The 17,548-nt window shown below is 40.3% G+C and overlaps 1 pseudogene; it reads right to left on the reverse strand.

Annotated features, from left to right (window-relative positions):
- LOC133779550 (uncharacterized) overlaps nucleotides 1-14,918 on the reverse strand; it is a 39,677-nt pseudogene extending 24,759 nt beyond the window's left edge.
- Between the last annotated feature and the right edge of the window lie 2,630 nt (nucleotides 14,919-17,548).

Below are 17,548 nucleotides of genomic sequence, written 5' to 3' on the forward strand. Positions count from 1 at the left end.
TGATCGGTGTGATGACTATCAGCCTCATCACGACCATGCCCATCTTTGAATTTTGAAATCCTCTTCTCTCGAGGAGTCTTGGTCTGATCCTGCTTGGGTGGAGTCTTTTTGCTACCCGACCGATGACTCCCTGATCTAGAAGTCTCTGATCGGTGGCTCCTGGAGGGGGTTCTAGAGTGCTCCCTTTGCATCGAGGCAGTTCTGGATCGGTCCCCATCATCTTCCCGACTAGGGGGGTTACTCCTGCTTCTGCCTGATCCTCGAGAATCGGCTCTGTCAGTGGTCCTCTGACCAGCGTCATTATTTCTTGCTCCCTGGGTGGCTGCTTATGCTGTGGCTTGAGCATTGGCTTGGGCTAATTGGGTAGCCGCTTCTAAAGCAAGTGCTGCTTCACGATGTCTACGGTTGACCTCCTCCTGTTGTTTTTTGAGCTCTGACTTCTGGCCTCAATATCATGACTTTGCTGCTCCAATGCGGCTTTCTGCCTGGCCATCTCTTCAACGAACACCTCCTGTCTGGCGTGGAATTGTGCCATCTCCTCCTGGAAGGCCACCATGGCTTCCTGGAGTTCTTCGACTTCTGGAGTCACGTCCTCGAGCATGACCCTAGGCTCAGTCTCATGGTCTTGTGGGCCAGGACCTTCTGATCTAGCAGGCTCTTTAGAGGAGCGTGTCTTCTTGGAGGCCGTATTGGTGCTCTTAGGCGCCATAATACTTCAGGGACCGTCTGTCTTTCTCTTCAGGCTCTCAATGAAAGCACCAAAATGTTGACCGCGTTTTTGGCCAACGACGTGTAGACGTCAAAAATGATAAAAACCTTCAAGAGAAATAAATGACACAGACGATTTTATAGTGGTTCAGCCCCAATGTCTTGGTAATAGCCTAATCCACTTAGAGTTGTGATTATAGAGCTACACTCAAGATCAAATGAACCTGAGTCAACTAAGTTTCTTCAGTATAGATTACAAGAATACAAGAATTCTCTCAAATACAAGTACTCTCTCTCTCTAGAAAATTAGGATTTGAATCAAAAGTTCAAAAGTACCCTTTATGATGCCATAAGCCTTGTATTTGTAGGCTCAGGATCGTACAGATGGTATCCCCCCATAATCGAGACATTTTGTTATTCTCATTATATTTAATTTACAATAATATTCAAAATATAACAATATACTATATTCGTGGGATAAACTGAGAGATTCCCGAACAAGCCAAGACCGATTCTTGTTGAAGTCGTTTCTGTGATCTCTTACGTAGCCCTGCTCTGTCTAGTCGATCCATATCTCATTCAAGCTGGTTGACCACACCTTCAGTGGGCAGACACGCACCTGACTGGGTAGACATGCACTTGACTGGGCAGACATGCACTTGCCTGGGCAGGCATGCACTTAACTTGGCAGACATGCACTTGGCTGGTCGGACATGGTCATGATTGGTCGGACATGGTCATGCCTTGGCAGACAAACACATGACTGGTCGGACATGGTCATGCCTGGGCAGACAAACACATGACTGGTAAGGCATGGTCATGCCTGGGCAGACAAACATGTGACTGGCCAGTCAAAATTCTTCACTGGTCTACTGGATCACTCCTAAGCCAGATCACCAAACCATTCCTTTCCATTTGTCACTTCTATTGCCACGTCATCGAACTCCAATTTTTGGGGATAACATCATGATAACCATCTTCTCCTGTTGGCTTTGTTGAACCTTAACATCAGGGCTAAAAGGCAGCAAAATATTAAGCTCCTCAAACATCTTTTTGAATTCCATTAAATAGTTTATAAGTGACTGATCTTGTTTTTTCACATGGTAGAAAGTTTTGCAAACTTCATACATGCGGAAGAGATTCCTTTTGCCGGAGTACAAAAATTCCAAATAATCCATTACTTCTTTAATAAATTCACAGTGATTGATCAAGCCAATTACCTCACTATCAATAGAATTCTGAATCTGAAGGAACAAATGAGAATCCTCTCTAGCCATGTCAGATCATATTTCTCCTTCGAATCATTTTTAGGAGAATTTTTAGTCAAATGATCATCTTTGCTGATAATTCGTAAATTAAGTCGAATAGTCTTACTCCAATCCAAATAGTTCGAACCATTCGGTTTATGGTTCGTGATTTTAGACATCACAAGATCCACATCAGATACCACTAATTTTTTCTTAGTCATAACCTCAAAAGCAAATATGGGGAAAACAAGTAAACAAAACCAAGAAAAAGGGGAACCCCAAACATAAGATCGGAACAAAAATAGAGATGAGAATGATTGGAGAAGAACACAAACAAGGTAGAAAAGTGCTGAGATAGACTTGGGGACCAATTGGAGTCGAAAGCATAGTGCAAGCTCGTTGTACGCGCCCACGCGCGTCGGCGCATGGGGGACGGTGCAGCGGAAGACAACGGCATGGGGGACCCACTCGCGGAGATTCTAGACTTCGAATGGTGAGGATTGGTTGGTCAGTGACTGGGCAGTCTTCTTGTACTGATGGTGAGAACAAAACAACACTCCAAATAGGGTTGCCGAAAAAGGAACCCTAAAAATGAATGAAAAACGAAATCCTAATTGCAAACTACAATTTGTGATAAACCCTAATTTTGAATTTCGAATCACAATCCCAAAATAAGCTCTGATACCATGTTATCAAAGGTGAAAAATGAATTGTATTCTCATAATGTTCATTGAAAAGTAATACACATATAAATACACAACTAGAAATCTATCTTAGAAAACTATATAATTAGGAACCTAGAATTATGCTAATTAGACAACCAATATACAACTCTAATTAGACAACTAATATACAACTATAGAAAGGAAGCATGTGTGCTTGGGCCCAAAATGGAGAGAGAGTTAACGAGTTCGGTGTGACATTCTGCAGAGCAGTTGGAGTGCCCAACACAATATGGTGAAGGCTAAAGTGCCATGGTTCCATTAAAAGAACCCGACGATTATCCCCTCCATAATAAAAAGAAACCAGAAACAATTCAGAGTGATGTTCAGTGATATCAACGGGAAAACAATCCTTCCAATGGAGACTTATGGTGTTTTTGAAGGCTTTCTGATTACACGGTGTGGGTTTTGGGATTAATTCTTCTAATCTGATTTTATTGAAGAATAGAAAGGTCAATATATAGGCAGATTGCAATGTACAAGATAGCTAAACAAGGAAAAAAATAAATATTAAAACCTATGCTTAGTTGTAAAACACACCCTAGGTATTTACACATGCTATCACTATTTCCACACTCCCCCTCAAGCTGAATTGTATATGTTATACAAACCTAGCTTGGAATTAAAATCTTCAAAACTTGTTCTTGGTAGGGCCTTTCTTAGGATGTCGACAATCTATTTCTTTGTGAGAATGTAGTTGAGCTCAATGACCTTTGAATCTACTTTCTCAAAAATGAAGTGTCGGTCAATTTGAACATGTTTTGTTCTATCATGGTAAACCAGATTCTTAGCAATGTTGATTGTAGCTTGACTATCACTATACATCTTAAATGACTCAGGAGAGTGAATTCTCAACTCATTCATCAGCCTTTTGAGCCACATTACTTCACATATACCTAAGGCCAAAGAAATATATTATGACTCTTCATTACTCCTTGAGACCACAAAGTGCTTTTTGCTGCGCCAAGTGACCTAATTACCCCATACATAGGTGATCGTCTGTCGGTCAGCTCTCCAGCCCAACTAGAATTTGTGTAGACTTCTAAGTCTTGAATGTTGTGTTTTCTGAAGTGCAAACCGATACTTGGTGTCATTTTCAAATATCCTAGAATACGACGAACTGCTTCCAAGTGCTCCTCAAAAAGATTGTGCATATGTTGGCTTACCACGCTGACTGAGAAAGTGATATCAGGTCTAGAATGAGATAGATAGATTAGTTTCCCGACTAATCTTTAATAACTCCCCCTCTCTACTGGAGTTGAATCCTCACTTCGAATTGCTTTCAAGTTTGGATCCATTGGAGTGTCAACAGACTTACTCCCAATCATTTCAGCATTGAGATATAACAATTCCATCTTTGGATCAGGCTACTTTCATTCCAAGAAAGTATTTGAGGGGTCCTAAATCTTTGATTTCAAACTCTGAGGCAAGAAGTCTTTTGAGATCTGAAATTTCGCATGAATCGTCTCCAGTTAGGATTATGTCATCCACATAGACAATGAGAATTGTCAGCTTCCTTGTTGAAGAGAACTTAACAAATAGGGTATGATCAACCTGACTTTGAGTATATCCATGTTTAACAACTGACTTTGCAAATCTATCAAACCATGCCCGAGGTGACTGTTTCAATTCAAGCCATAAAGTGATTTGAGAAGTTTGCACACTACTCGACCACTAGAGTATTTTTTTCATCCCTGGTGGAATTTCCATATAGACTTCTTCGAGTTCCCCTTTCAAGAAGGCATTTTTTATATCCAACTGATGTAAGGGCCAATCACAATTTACAGCAAGTGATAACAAAACTCTTACTGTATTAAGCTTGGTGACGGGAGCAAATGTCTCCTGATAGTCAACATCATATGATTGAGTGAACCCTTTCATGACCAACCAAGCCTTGAATTTGTTGATACTCTCATTTGAGCTATACTTGACAATGAAAATCCACTTAAAACCAACTGTCCGCTTTCTTTGAGGTAACTCAGTGAGAAACCAAGTAATTTTTCTCAAGAGCATTAATTTCTTCATCGACTGGAATCTTCCATTTAGGATCTTTAAAGGCCTCATAAATGTCTGTAGGAATTCAAATAAGATCAAGGGAAGAGACAAAGGCTTGGTACATAGGTATCAGTTTCCTATAAGCAACATATTTCTCTATTGGGTGATTAGTACAAGTTCTAACACCCTTTCAGAGAGCAATAGGTAGGTCAATGTCATCAATAGTAGGAGAAACTAACTCGCGAGTCATAGAATCCTTACCTTCATGATTTTCAAGGTCGCAAGAGCTCGGATGAATGTTTGAATAGTCATTGTCTTTCATGTTGACCTCTATATTCCCAGCTTTTCTCCTGCTATAAACATGAAGTTCTTTGTTACCTATATCAAATTGTGCTTGAGTTTGAAGTGGCAGTATGTTTGAGAGAGTTCTTGGATTTTAATCGGAGGAAAATGAGGTCGGACTGACTATAGGAAGTGAGGAGGACGAGTTGGATGTGTTTTCTAGGTTGATATCTGGTTGGATAGGCAAAGAAGGCAAGGAAGAACCAGTTGACTGTGACAACACAGGTAAGGGTTGAGCGGAAGGCAAGGGAAGAACCGGTTGACTGTGACAACATAGGTAAGGGTTGAGTAGTTTGGTGATGTTCATGTGTCAAGACATTGGGTTGAAGAAATGCAACCTTATGATCCTGAAGAGTTTCCCAAAGTTGATATTCCTTTGAATGCTCTCCTTGAATACTAGGTTTGGGAAAGAAAGATTGGTGTTCAAAAAAGGTGACATCCATAGTGTTATAAACCCACTTTGTAACTAGGGAGTAACATTTTTATCCCTTTTGAGTGTTGGAATAGTCAATGAAGAGACATTTGTGAGACTTTGGATCAAGCTTTGTTCTTTTGTGACCATAAATATGGACAAAAGCAGTACAGCCAAAGACTTTGAGTGGAAGATTTGAGGAGAAAGTTGAGATATGAGGGAATGTTGTGAGTAACAGATTTCTTGGGGTTTTGAATTGCAATACTCAACTAGGCATACAATTTATGAGATAGGTGGTTGTGAGTACGGCTTCCCCAAAAACCTGTTTAGGATCATGATTTGAAAACATGATGGATCTAGAAACTTGAAGAAGATGTCTGTTTTTTTTTCAGCCACCGCATTTTGCTGTGGACTATCAACACATGAACTAATATGAACAATCCCTTGCTCTAACAAGTATGGACCAAGAATAGAGTTAAAATATTTCTTCCCATTGTCCGTTTTCAGATTTTGGATATTTTGGTATTGATTTTGAATCATGGAATGGAAATTTTTAAAGATAGAAGCAATTTCTTATTTTTCTTTCATGAGAATAGTCCATGTTCTCCTAGTGTGATCATCGATAAAGGATATGAACCATCTAGATCCATTGATATTTGTTACCTGTGAGGGTCCCCAAATATCACTATGTATCATTGGAAAATGTTTTGAAGGTTTGTAAGAAAAACTGGAATAAGAGTTTCGAGTGTGTTTAACAAGGTGACAGGCTTCACATTGAAAGAAATTTGGTCATTTGTGGATATATATATGAGGAAAGAGTTTTTCAAGATAACTAAAATTTTGATGTCCAAGGCGAAAATGTCACAGCATGATAAAATTGTCATTCGAAACAGACATAGAATGAGAAACATAATTGAAATGGTTACCACAACTTGATTTGTGAACTTATTTACTTTTAGGAGAATCCTTGAGAATGTAGTGTCCACCGTGCATTTTAGCACGGGTAATCACCTTTGCCGAGCCCACAACCTAAAATTCACAATACAAGTTTCTTGTGAGTTTGCTTATTGAGAGAAGATTGCAACTTAATTTATGGACAAATAAAATAGATGAAAGGGGAAGATCATCTGATAATTTTACAAAACTAATCCCTATCACTTTTGAGAGAGATCCATCGACAATTCTGACTGTGGGGCAATGAGCACATTGTTTGAAGGTGGTGAAGGCTTGTAAATCACCAGTCATGTGATCGGAAGCCCCTGAATCCACTATCCATAGACCTTTGATGGTGGATGAGACGAAGAACCTTGATGATACATTATACTGACATTGGCCTCAATTATATGTGGTCGTGGCTGTTGCATACAATGTTGAAGAGGAGTCGGGGGTGTTTTGAGAGGTGGCAAATGTTGTTCCTTTGAGATGTGGTTGACTTTGTGATAGTTTGGTTGTAGAGGGCTCCCATGAAGTTGAAACAAATTTCTAAGATTGATTGGCTAAGAGTGAGCAGCCATGAAATTTGGAGATGGGATTTTCATGATGAATGGGCAACATATAAGGGTGAATGAATGGGTAGCTATAAAATGGGCAGCCAAAAAAAAAAAGATGTGGATGAACTCAAGACAGATAGAAAAAACTTAGCACAAAAATCCAACTCTTTGATGAAATGGTGGGAGAACCGGAGATGATGAGTCACAGCCGAAGCAGAAAGTGCCAAGGAGGAAGACGCCAAAGAAAGGTGGCTAGCGGCGCTGTCACGCACGTGCGCATGTCGGAGAAGACGCAGGGGAGTGTGACGACGCATGTGACTCACGCGTCATTCTTCTGGACCCCAAACTTTGGGGTTTTGCTATTCGGAGGTGAGGCAAATTGTCTGGGTAGGAGGTGAGATTAGAAGGCAACTCTAAAAAGGATTTCTAAGTTTGAGCCTCAAAGAACTAAACCTAATTTTATTTTATTTTTGTTTAAGAAATGGCAGAAAAAAAAATTGGAATGATTTCCCAATTTTTGACTACAAATTCTCTGATACAATGTAAGTTCTTGGGATGAATTCTTCTAATCTCTTTTATTAGAATAGAAATACCAATATATAGGCAGATTACAATGTACAAGATAGCTAAAAAAGGGAAAGAAATAAATATTACAACTTATGCTTAGCTACACATCCTAGGTATTTACACATATGCTATCACTATTTCTACACACGGCTTATGAGACAACACTCTGGCGATAAGGATGTGGTCAAGAGAAGTTGGGGAATCAATAGGTGGAATTTCTGGTAAAGTTTGGACTTTCTTTTCAGAGTCAGTGAGGGAGAGTGTATGATGCATATTGAAGATTAAATGATCCATGAATGATCTGCAGGTACTGAGAAAAATGGAGGAAGAACAATGGATTTATATAAAGGAATAATGGGTAATGAATTAGTAGGGAAAATAATAATGGTGGTCGGAATAGTGCGAGCAATCAGTAATTTTGGGGCAGAATGGAGTAGTTAGTGGAGGGAACCGGCAAATGGGATAACCATAGAAAAGAAATAACTTCCACATAGCACATTTTAGGGCAGACGCTCAACTCAACTCATATATAATAATAAAAAATAAAATAAAATAAATAGAAATTTGAAAACATAAAAATACTTTTATTTTATTTTAAATATCTTTACACCTTATTTAAACTAAAATGGTGATATAAAAAGCAATACATATCAATTTTTTTTAAATAAACAAGCATTATTTATCATTTAACACTTTATTATCATTCTTGTAGTGCGAATGACAAATATTTCATTCACACACACAAAAAAGTTATATAAACAGAGAACATCACAGATCAAATTCATAAAAAATGACTGACATAATCTATTATCTGCCTGGGACCTCTCGCAACTCCTTTCATTATCACTAGGTCATAAATAATTACTAGTATCTTGATTTTTTATCACCATGATAAGGTAAAGCTCTCTTCGAGACAGAGCAAATCTCCCAAATACCAGCTGGTAATATCATTCAACATAAGAAATTTGAAAATTACAATTGAGTTATTTATACCCATACAATTCAATGGGAAAATAGCTAACAAATTTAGTTACTCTCCTTCTCACTCAACGCCTAAGGATGGTCACGAAATCCCTCAACCAACGTGGCTGCCTACTCACTCGCTTGCTTGGCGCCAAGTCCTCCATTTCTCCAGTTTTGTTCTTCTCAGCTTCTGCCCGAGCTACTTCTGCTGGATTGGTTATTTCTCCTTCTAATTGGGCCGTGTTTTTCCTCATCTGCTTCATGTGCTCCTGAATACTAGTTGGGTCCAACTGTATTGGGCCTATTCCTTCATTTCAGCTATCATTACACCCCTCCACGAATTCAACCTTGTCCGCAAGGTTGTGCAAATCGTAAAGATCCATGAACTGTTCGAAATCTTCCCAAGTGGCATCCTCAGGTTGACTCAGAGACCACTGCACCAAAATCTGCCTTTGAAGTCCAGTGTTGGTTCGAGAAACTCGAGTAGCTAGGATGGCTAACGGCATCATGACAGGGCGATTTGCCAAGCTGAATTCTGGGAGTGGAAATGTGCGAACTGGGTGCTCACCACGAAAAGGTTTCAATAATGAAACATGAAACGTGGGGTGTATGCGGCTGTGTTGAGGCAGTTTCAGAGTATAAGCGACCGAACCCGCTCTAGCAATTACTTCAAAGGGTCCAAAATACCTTCGAGACAGTTTCGGATTGAGGCGAGAGGCAACTGTCGATTGACGATAAGGCTGGAGTTTAACAAGAACCAGATCTCCCAAGTTGAATTCCACATCTTTTCTCTTCTTATTAGCTTGCTGGCACATTCGGTTCTGGGCTCTCTGCAGATTGGATTTCAATTCCTGAAGGAGAACGTCTCGAGTGAGTAAGTCCTCTTCTACTGCTTGTATTGGCGTAGCTCCTCTTGTATAAGCAAGAATAGTTGGAGGTGTGCGTCTGTAAACAGCCTGAAAAGGCGTCATCCCAATAGCGGAATGGAAACTTGTATTGTAGTGATACTCAGCCCACATCAAGAACTTGCTCCATTGCTTCGGGTTGTCCGCTGTGAAAGCTCGCAGATATTGCTCCAGGTACCTATTGGTGACTTTTTTCTGACCGTCAGTTTGCGGATGGTAAGCTGAACTCATGCTAAGCTTAGTTCCCATTAATTCAAAGAGCTTCCGCCAAAAAGTGCTGGTGAAAATGGGGTCTCGATCAGAGACAATAGTACGTGGCAGTCCATGTAGGCGGATAACCATATTCGAAAAAAGGTCAGCGACCTTAGTAGCTGAGTAGTGTGTCGGTAGAGCTCCAAAGTGAGCGTACTTAGTTAATCGATCAATAACCACTAGTATATTGGAAACCCCATGAGAATTAGGCAGCCCAACGATGAAATCCATAGCTAAGTCTTCCCAAACACGTTCCGGAATGGCAAGAGGTTGAAGAAGACCATAAGGAGCTGATGTGGAATATTTGATTGTTTGACAAACAGAGCAAGCCGAGACAAAATTTCGCACATCCTGGCGCATCCCGTGCCAGAAAAAATTGGCACTCAACCGCAAAAAAGTGCGGGCAACCCCAGCGTGACCACCTATTGGTGAAGCATGGAATTCCTGTAAAATCTGAGGTTTTAAGTGAGAATGCTGGCTGAGAATTAATTTCTGGCGGTAATACAGGAGCCCGTCCCTGGCCGAAAAGAGAGATGCATCTAATTTTCCCTGCTGTAATTGTTCATTCAGAGAGCGTAAATCAGGGCAGGTAACATTCTCTTGCCGTAAAACCTCCAAAAATTCATAAGAACCACTACTCATGGCCAAACTCAGAAGAGAAAGACAGTTGTCATTACGTCTGGACAACGCATCAGCCGCTGAATTCTGTTTACCAGCCTTGTATTCAATTGTGAATTGAAATCCCAGCAACTTCCGAATGAAGTGTTGTTGTTCCGGCGTTTGCACCACCTGTGATAGTAGTTCACGCAAGCTTCGATGATCGGTACGGATAATAAAATGGCGGCCTAAAAGATACTGGCGCCATTTCGCTACTGCCTCAATAATAGCTCGCATCTCTCTCAAATACGCCGACGCACCAATAAAACGGGGACCCAGTTTTTTGCTGAAATAAGAAAGAGGATGGCCCTCTTGCATCAAAACTCCTCCTATACCGTAGTTAGAAGCATCGGCCTCCACCACAAATTGCTTCGAAAAGTCTGGTAATCTCAAAACTGGGGTGTTAGTCATAGCTCGTTTAAGAGCCTCAAAGGCACAGGTTGCTGGTTCGGACCATACAAAATTATCACGCTTGAGGAGCTCAGTGAGTGGGGCGGCAATGGTGGCATAATGAGCCACGAACCGTCTGTAGTAGCCTGTTAGGCCAAGGAAACCCCGTAACTGCTTGAGGGAAGTCGGTTTTGGCCAGTCAAGCATCGCCGAAATCTTGGAGGGGTCGGCTCGTACTCCCTCGGTTGAGACAATGTGTCCCAAATACTCAATTGTCTGCTGGAAAAACTGGCATTTACTGGCCTTGGCATAAAAGCAATTATTTCGTAACAGCTGCAAAACAGTACCCAGATGCGCCACATTCTCTTCTTCGCTCCTACTGTAAATCAAAATATCGTCAAAGAAAACACTTACAAACTGGCGTAAAAATGGGCGAAAAACCTGTGTCATGGCAGCTTGGAAAGTGGACGGTGCGTTGGTGAGTCCAAAAGGCATGACAGTGAACTCGTAGTGACCTTCATGAGTGCGGAAAGCTGTTTTGTGAATATCTCTCCGATCCATCCTTATTTGATGGTAGCCAGCCCTTAAGTCAAGTTTCGAAAAGACTTCCGCCTTGCCCAACTCATCCAAGAGCTCGTCAATAGTAGGAATAGTAAATCTATCCTTGATTGTGATACCATTGAGAGCTCGGTAGTCGACGCAAAACCGCCATGAGCCATCTTTTTTTTTACCAACAAAATGGGTGAAGAGTATGGGCTAGTACTTGGGCGAATGAATCCCAATTGCATCATTTCTTTTACTAATTGTTCCATGACGTCCTTCTGAAAATAGGGGTATCGGTATGGGCGAACATTCACCGGTAAAGAGCCTGGCTGCAGGAAGATTCTGTGATCAATAGACCGATATGGCGGTAATTGTTTGGGCTCCTCAAAAATGTCTTGAAACTGCGACAAGAGGCCTCGGATAGCAGCTGGAAATCGGGCCTCCAAAACCGGTAACTCCGCTTCAGTTGAGCTGTCCCCTTGTTTAATGACAGCTAAACAATAGCTACTGCGAACCTCACCTTCTTGAAACAAGGCATTAAACTGAGAATAAGAGAGTTGTTGAGTGTCCAGTTCGCAAGAACCCGCCAATTTCACGGTATTGCCTTGCCACACAAATTCCATGGTCAAGGCCATGTGGTCATGGATACATGGGCCAAGTGTCTGTAACCATTGCATTCCGAGAACCACATCCAAGCCACAAATGGGCAACACATACAGATCTACAGTAAACCGATGCCCCTGTAAAACCAACTCAACTGCTTTGCATAACCTGGAACAAAGCAAAAAATTACCATTACCCATATACACTTTAAATCTCTTGGTCTCCTCCCACGGTAATTGAAGCTGGGTAGCTAACGATTCTTGTATAAAATTGTTATTGCTCCCCGTATCGATCAAAACCTCCAGAGTTTCAGAGCCGTGGCATGCCTTGATGCGAAAAATTCGTGGGTTCATGGCATTGGAAAGAGAATGGAGGCTAACTTCTTCTTCAGGTGGATCATCGGAGTCTTGCAGTTCCAACAGCTCAGTAGAGGTCCCATCTTCGTCTTCACTGCCACACAAAATCAACATTCTGTTCTTACACTTGTGGCCGAAATTGAATTTTTCGTCACAAGTAAAACAAAGACCCTTCTCGCGACGGTCTTTCAATTCAGCGGGGGACAGACGTTTAATAGGTAGAGAAGAAGTTCCGATCGGCTATGATTTAGGAGGCGGAGTAGTAGGTGGCGAAGTGGACTTATACGATATTGGCGGTGGGTTGGCAAGTGGTGGTGCGGTGGGTACTCGTGGTGGCCAAGATAGACGACCCATCTCACTACGCGAGCGATTGGCCAGATCATCATTACGGTCTTTGAATAGTTGCGCTTTCGCCATAGCCTCAGCTAAATCCCCTGGTTTCGATAGCAACAGCTCGCGTCGAATTTCAAGTTTCAAGCCCCAGATAAAGAAATTCAAGAACATTGACTCATCCACCCCGGATACTCGCTGCATCAATGCCTCAAACTCAGTACGGTAATCCGCCACCCTTCCCGTTTGGGTGAGTTTTGATATACGACCAAGCGGGTCGTCATAAACAGATGCCCCAAAACGATTCTGCAAAGCTCTTAGAAAAGAATCCCATTCGGAGAACGCACCTCCTTTTTCCATCCACTGGAACCAAGTGGAAGGAGCTCCATCCAAATGAAAAGCAACAATCGGCAACCTGTTACGTGGCTCGACCGAATGAAGATCAAAAAATTTGTTGATCTTGTAGATCCAATCCTCCACCTGAGATCCGTCAAATCGCGGCACCTTGACGCGGAAGGACTTGAGGATCGACTCCAAGTCGCGACCCGTGGGTTCAACATCACTTTGACGACCAGGCTGTTTGCTGGAGTCCTTAGAATTGCTGCCATCACCTTCGGCCGATTTCACAGGTGAATGTAAAATCTGAGAAAAATGTTCATCCGTTTTGGCAATGTGCTGCTCCAGGAGTGTCTTGAAACTCTCCAACTGAGAATCAGAATACTGTTGGAATTTAAGATCCAGCGACTGAAACATTGCAGCAATGCTTCGTTCTTCATGATGATGAGGGTAAAGGAGTGCAATGAAAGCACCAATGATAAGGTAAAGCTCTCTTCGAGACAGAGCAAATCTCCCAAATACTAGCTGGTAATATCATTCAACATAAGAAATTTGAAAATTACAATTGAGTTATTTATACCCATACAATTCAATGGGAAAATAGCTAACAAATTCAGTTACTCTCCTTCTCACTCAACGCCTAAGGATGGTCACGAAATCCCTCAACCAACGTGGCTGCCTACTCACTCGCTTGCTTGGCGCCAAGTCCTCCATTTCTCCAGTTTTGTTCTTCTCAGCTTCTACCCGAGCTACTTCTGCTGGATTGGTTATTTCTCCTTCTGATTGGGCCGTGTTTTGCCTCAGCTGCTTCATGTGCTCCTGAATACTAGTTGGGTCCAACTGTATTGGGCCTATTCCTTCATTTCGGCTATCACACCATTATGCACTTTTTGACATTTACTCCATGATTCCTTACTATAGGTTACTTGTAGTAGATTTCATTGAAAATAAATTAAAAAAAACATAGAAAATATAAATTAAAGATAAGAAACTACTTTTTATACTAAAAATCCCTTTTGATACTAAATCGATTAGGTCATAGGCTACAGTATAATATACCTAAATTCAATGAATTTTCTTTGTAATCTTTTTTATAAATATATGTATATACATAAATTTGTGTAGGTCCATCACATTATCATGCATACTACTAAAAAAAAACACCATTTAATTTCAAGATTTTATGTAGGAACGTCAATTGTACTTAGTGGACCTATAACCATTGAAGGGTCTAATCTCAATAAGTACTTCGGAAGCAATTTGTCTCTACTATTATATAGACTGTCTAATTCTTCTCTGTGTCACTCATAAATAAAATTCAACATTAACATGAAAAAGTGGATTTGATCACAATGACTGTGATTCTGTGAATAAGATTTATTGTTCAATAGACTGAAGTCCCCTTTCTGAGCGTGGCCCTTTTCATTGCTAATAAAGCATATCGTATTATTAAAATTCAATCACCAAAAAAAAAATCAGATATAAGCCTAACAACAAATTGTTTCCAAACATCAATCGTAAACATACGGAACGTTGTTAATCACAATATACAACAAGTAATCGCCATCAATGCTTGTTAATCCAAATAAAATCATACAAATCTGTTGTACTTGATGATTATAATCAATAAACATATATGGAGACAGTAGAAGACTAAAAATTAAACAGTTTGACTCAATAACAAGTTAGAGTAACAGAAATTTGCATACCTCATTTTCAATAACGGCAATCTGCTTACCATGTTGAGAGGTTAGAATATGATTGAGCAGAGTTGTCTGCATGGCAAGTAATAGGTCATATCAAAATTTTGATACTAAAATAAATAGTATAGAGCAGTTAGTTAAAAAACAAACAGTAGGAGAAAAAACCAAAAACCTTTCCAGAACCGAGAAAACCGGTAATGATAGTGGTGGGTACATGCTGGTCGAGGGACAATGAGATCATGGGTCTGGAATATGAAGGACCAAGTTTCGAAAATTTTGAGGAAAAGGAGTGATAAAGGTTTCTCAGGGATTGAGAAATCATAGGAGAATCATGGGGAATAAACTGGTGGAGGATTTTGGCAGATGATACTCTTGAAATTAGGAACCTTGAACCCATTTTTGCGTTAGGCAAGAGGATTTGAGAACCAAAGAACAAAGCTGAAGACTTCAGGTTGGTGAGGAGAGGAAACGTTTAGTTTAGTTATTAAACCCTGTTAGAGTTTTGGGAATGGAAATTTCCCATTTCATACTTAATAGTGTCTAATATTACAAAAAAACATACTAGCACGGTTAATCTTTTCAATTTGATGCTAAACATTCCTCTCATAACCAAAATACTCCTTATATTATAGCAAGAATCCTAAAAGTATCTCTTCCTCTCTCTTCTCTCTATCCCTCTCTCTCTTTCAATCTCAAGAAATCCTCCCTAAAACTCACATGTTTGTATGATTTTCTTGTCGAAATCATTGATATGGGTAAGAAGATTGTTCATTTTATGTGTTGGGTATTGTTTATTTACATTTTTTTCGCTATTTCGAACAGATCTGAGCCTATATTTGTGTGTTTTTTGGGTTATATATAGGGAATTCGTGATCTGGGTTTTTTTTAGTTTTCTGCAACTTTTTTGCTCGATGGGAGTTCGATAATGGTTCGATAGGGGCTCAATAGTATGTAGAAGAAGGTTCTTCTATGGGGTCAATGTTGCTCGATATGGTTCGATTATAGCTCGACGGTTTTAGGCTTTGTTGCTCGATTGTGCTCGATGGAAACTCGATAAGGGTTCGATTGGACCATAAAATATTTGGTGTAGTTGTTTTCTCGATATGTGCTCGATAGGGGTTCAATGAAGGTTTTGGTTAGGTTTTAGGTTCGGTTTAAGAACTTTTAGCTCGATAAGAACTCAATAAGATCATGATGATGGCTCGATGGTAACTCGATAGAGTTCGATTAAAGCTCGATAATATTCTTTTTTCATGACTTTGTGAAAAATTGACAGTTTTTTTTAACAATTTCAATATTTTTTTTCCAACACAGGTTCCATTGTCTATGTTTTTGTATGCTACAATGGTTTTTGGGAATTACAAGGGAATAAGTGGATTTTCAAGGAGCCTCAATGCATGGTGATATAGATGAAAGATACTGTAACATACTTGAAACTTCTTGACATATTGCACAAGGAACTCAAAGTTGATAAACAGATGTATGGGTTGAAATTGGAGGTTCTTCACACATGCGGTGACTAACCGTTTACACCCATTCATGTTGAAAGTGATCTTGGGGTCCGTGCATTCTTAGGAGTAACATCTAAGGAAAGGTTAGTCTGGTGTGTCACTCCTATTAAGAAGATTGTTATTATAGATCCATATTCCACTCCTGGACCTGAGGGAGCAGTCAGTACTTTAGGAGGTCCTATTGGTGACCTAAGGGACAACCAGAATGAGTACAACCCCTATGAGAATGACGATCCAGTAGCTGAACATAATGATGGCTCAGGATACGATTAAGAGGCATATTATAGTGTAGAAGTGCTGATTGACATGTCTAATGATTTTGAAGGCGAACAAGTAGAAGAACAACCAGTACGTCCTATTGCACGGTCGAACCCACCACGTTAAGGACGTCGAACACCTCGCACCAGCTCTAGTCGTCCTGGTGGAACAGAATATAACAATACAGGGAATGTTCCAATATGTTTAATAGAATATCACAGAAGATGGAGTGCCCCCATGTTTACAAAAGAAGATATCATAGCTTCTAGTTGATCTGAAACACCCTCATCCGGTAACTACACATTGGAAAGACTTTTGATAACGAGATGGAATTGAAAACAAAAGCGGCTCTCTTCATAATGAAGAATAATTTTGAGTTTATGGTTAAGAAGTCTGATATTGATGTGTTGTATATCACATGCAAGGATCCTGATTGTGGTTGGGGAATAAGGGGGAAAAAGTAGCGCGATCGGAGATATTTGAGATCACTGTTTATAATAGTGTACATACTTGCTCACTAGAATTGTGATAGAAAGACCACCATCAAGCAGAACCTTGGGTCATTGGGCACCTTATAAAGAACAAATATGCTACTGATGTCACTAGTTACCTAGAAAACAACATAAATGAGGATATGAAGAATAATTTTTGGATCGATATGAGTAATATGAGACTTGGAGATGCAGAGAGAAGGCACCCGGTTATGTCAGGGGGACACCAGAAGAATCGTACTCCAAGTTACCTACTTACTTGTACATGTTGCAACAAAAGAATCCAAGTACAATAACTGGTTTTTTCATAGAGGGCAGTTGCTTTCTTTAGTGTGTCTTCTCACTTGGAGTTTGTAGAAGGGGATTTACATCATGTCATCCTGTTATATGTGTGGACGTCACTTTCTTGAAATCAAGGTATGGTGGCCAGTGAGAATCATAATTCTTGGAAGTATTTCATGATGAAATTGAAGGAAGCCATTGGAGTTGTTGATAATCTGGCTTTTGTATCACACATGCATGCTAGCATTATTCATGCTCTTGAGTTGGTCTTCCCTGATGCCTACCACGGTGCATGCTGCCATCACATAAGTATGAATGTAATTGCTAAGTTCAAGATTGATCACTGTGACAAGGAGATGTGGAATGCAGCATATGCATTTTGGAAGTCAAAATTTCACAGGTTCTTCAACAATATAAATTAAATAGATCCTGCCATTGCTTAATATCTTGAGGGTATTGGCTTCGATAAGTGGACTCGTGCTTAC

Source organism: Humulus lupulus, chromosome 5 (genome assembly GCF_963169125.1).
Source record: "Humulus lupulus chromosome 5, drHumLupu1.1, whole genome shotgun sequence".
NCBI classification, from domain to species: Eukaryota; Viridiplantae; Streptophyta; class Magnoliopsida; order Rosales; family Cannabaceae; genus Humulus; species Humulus lupulus.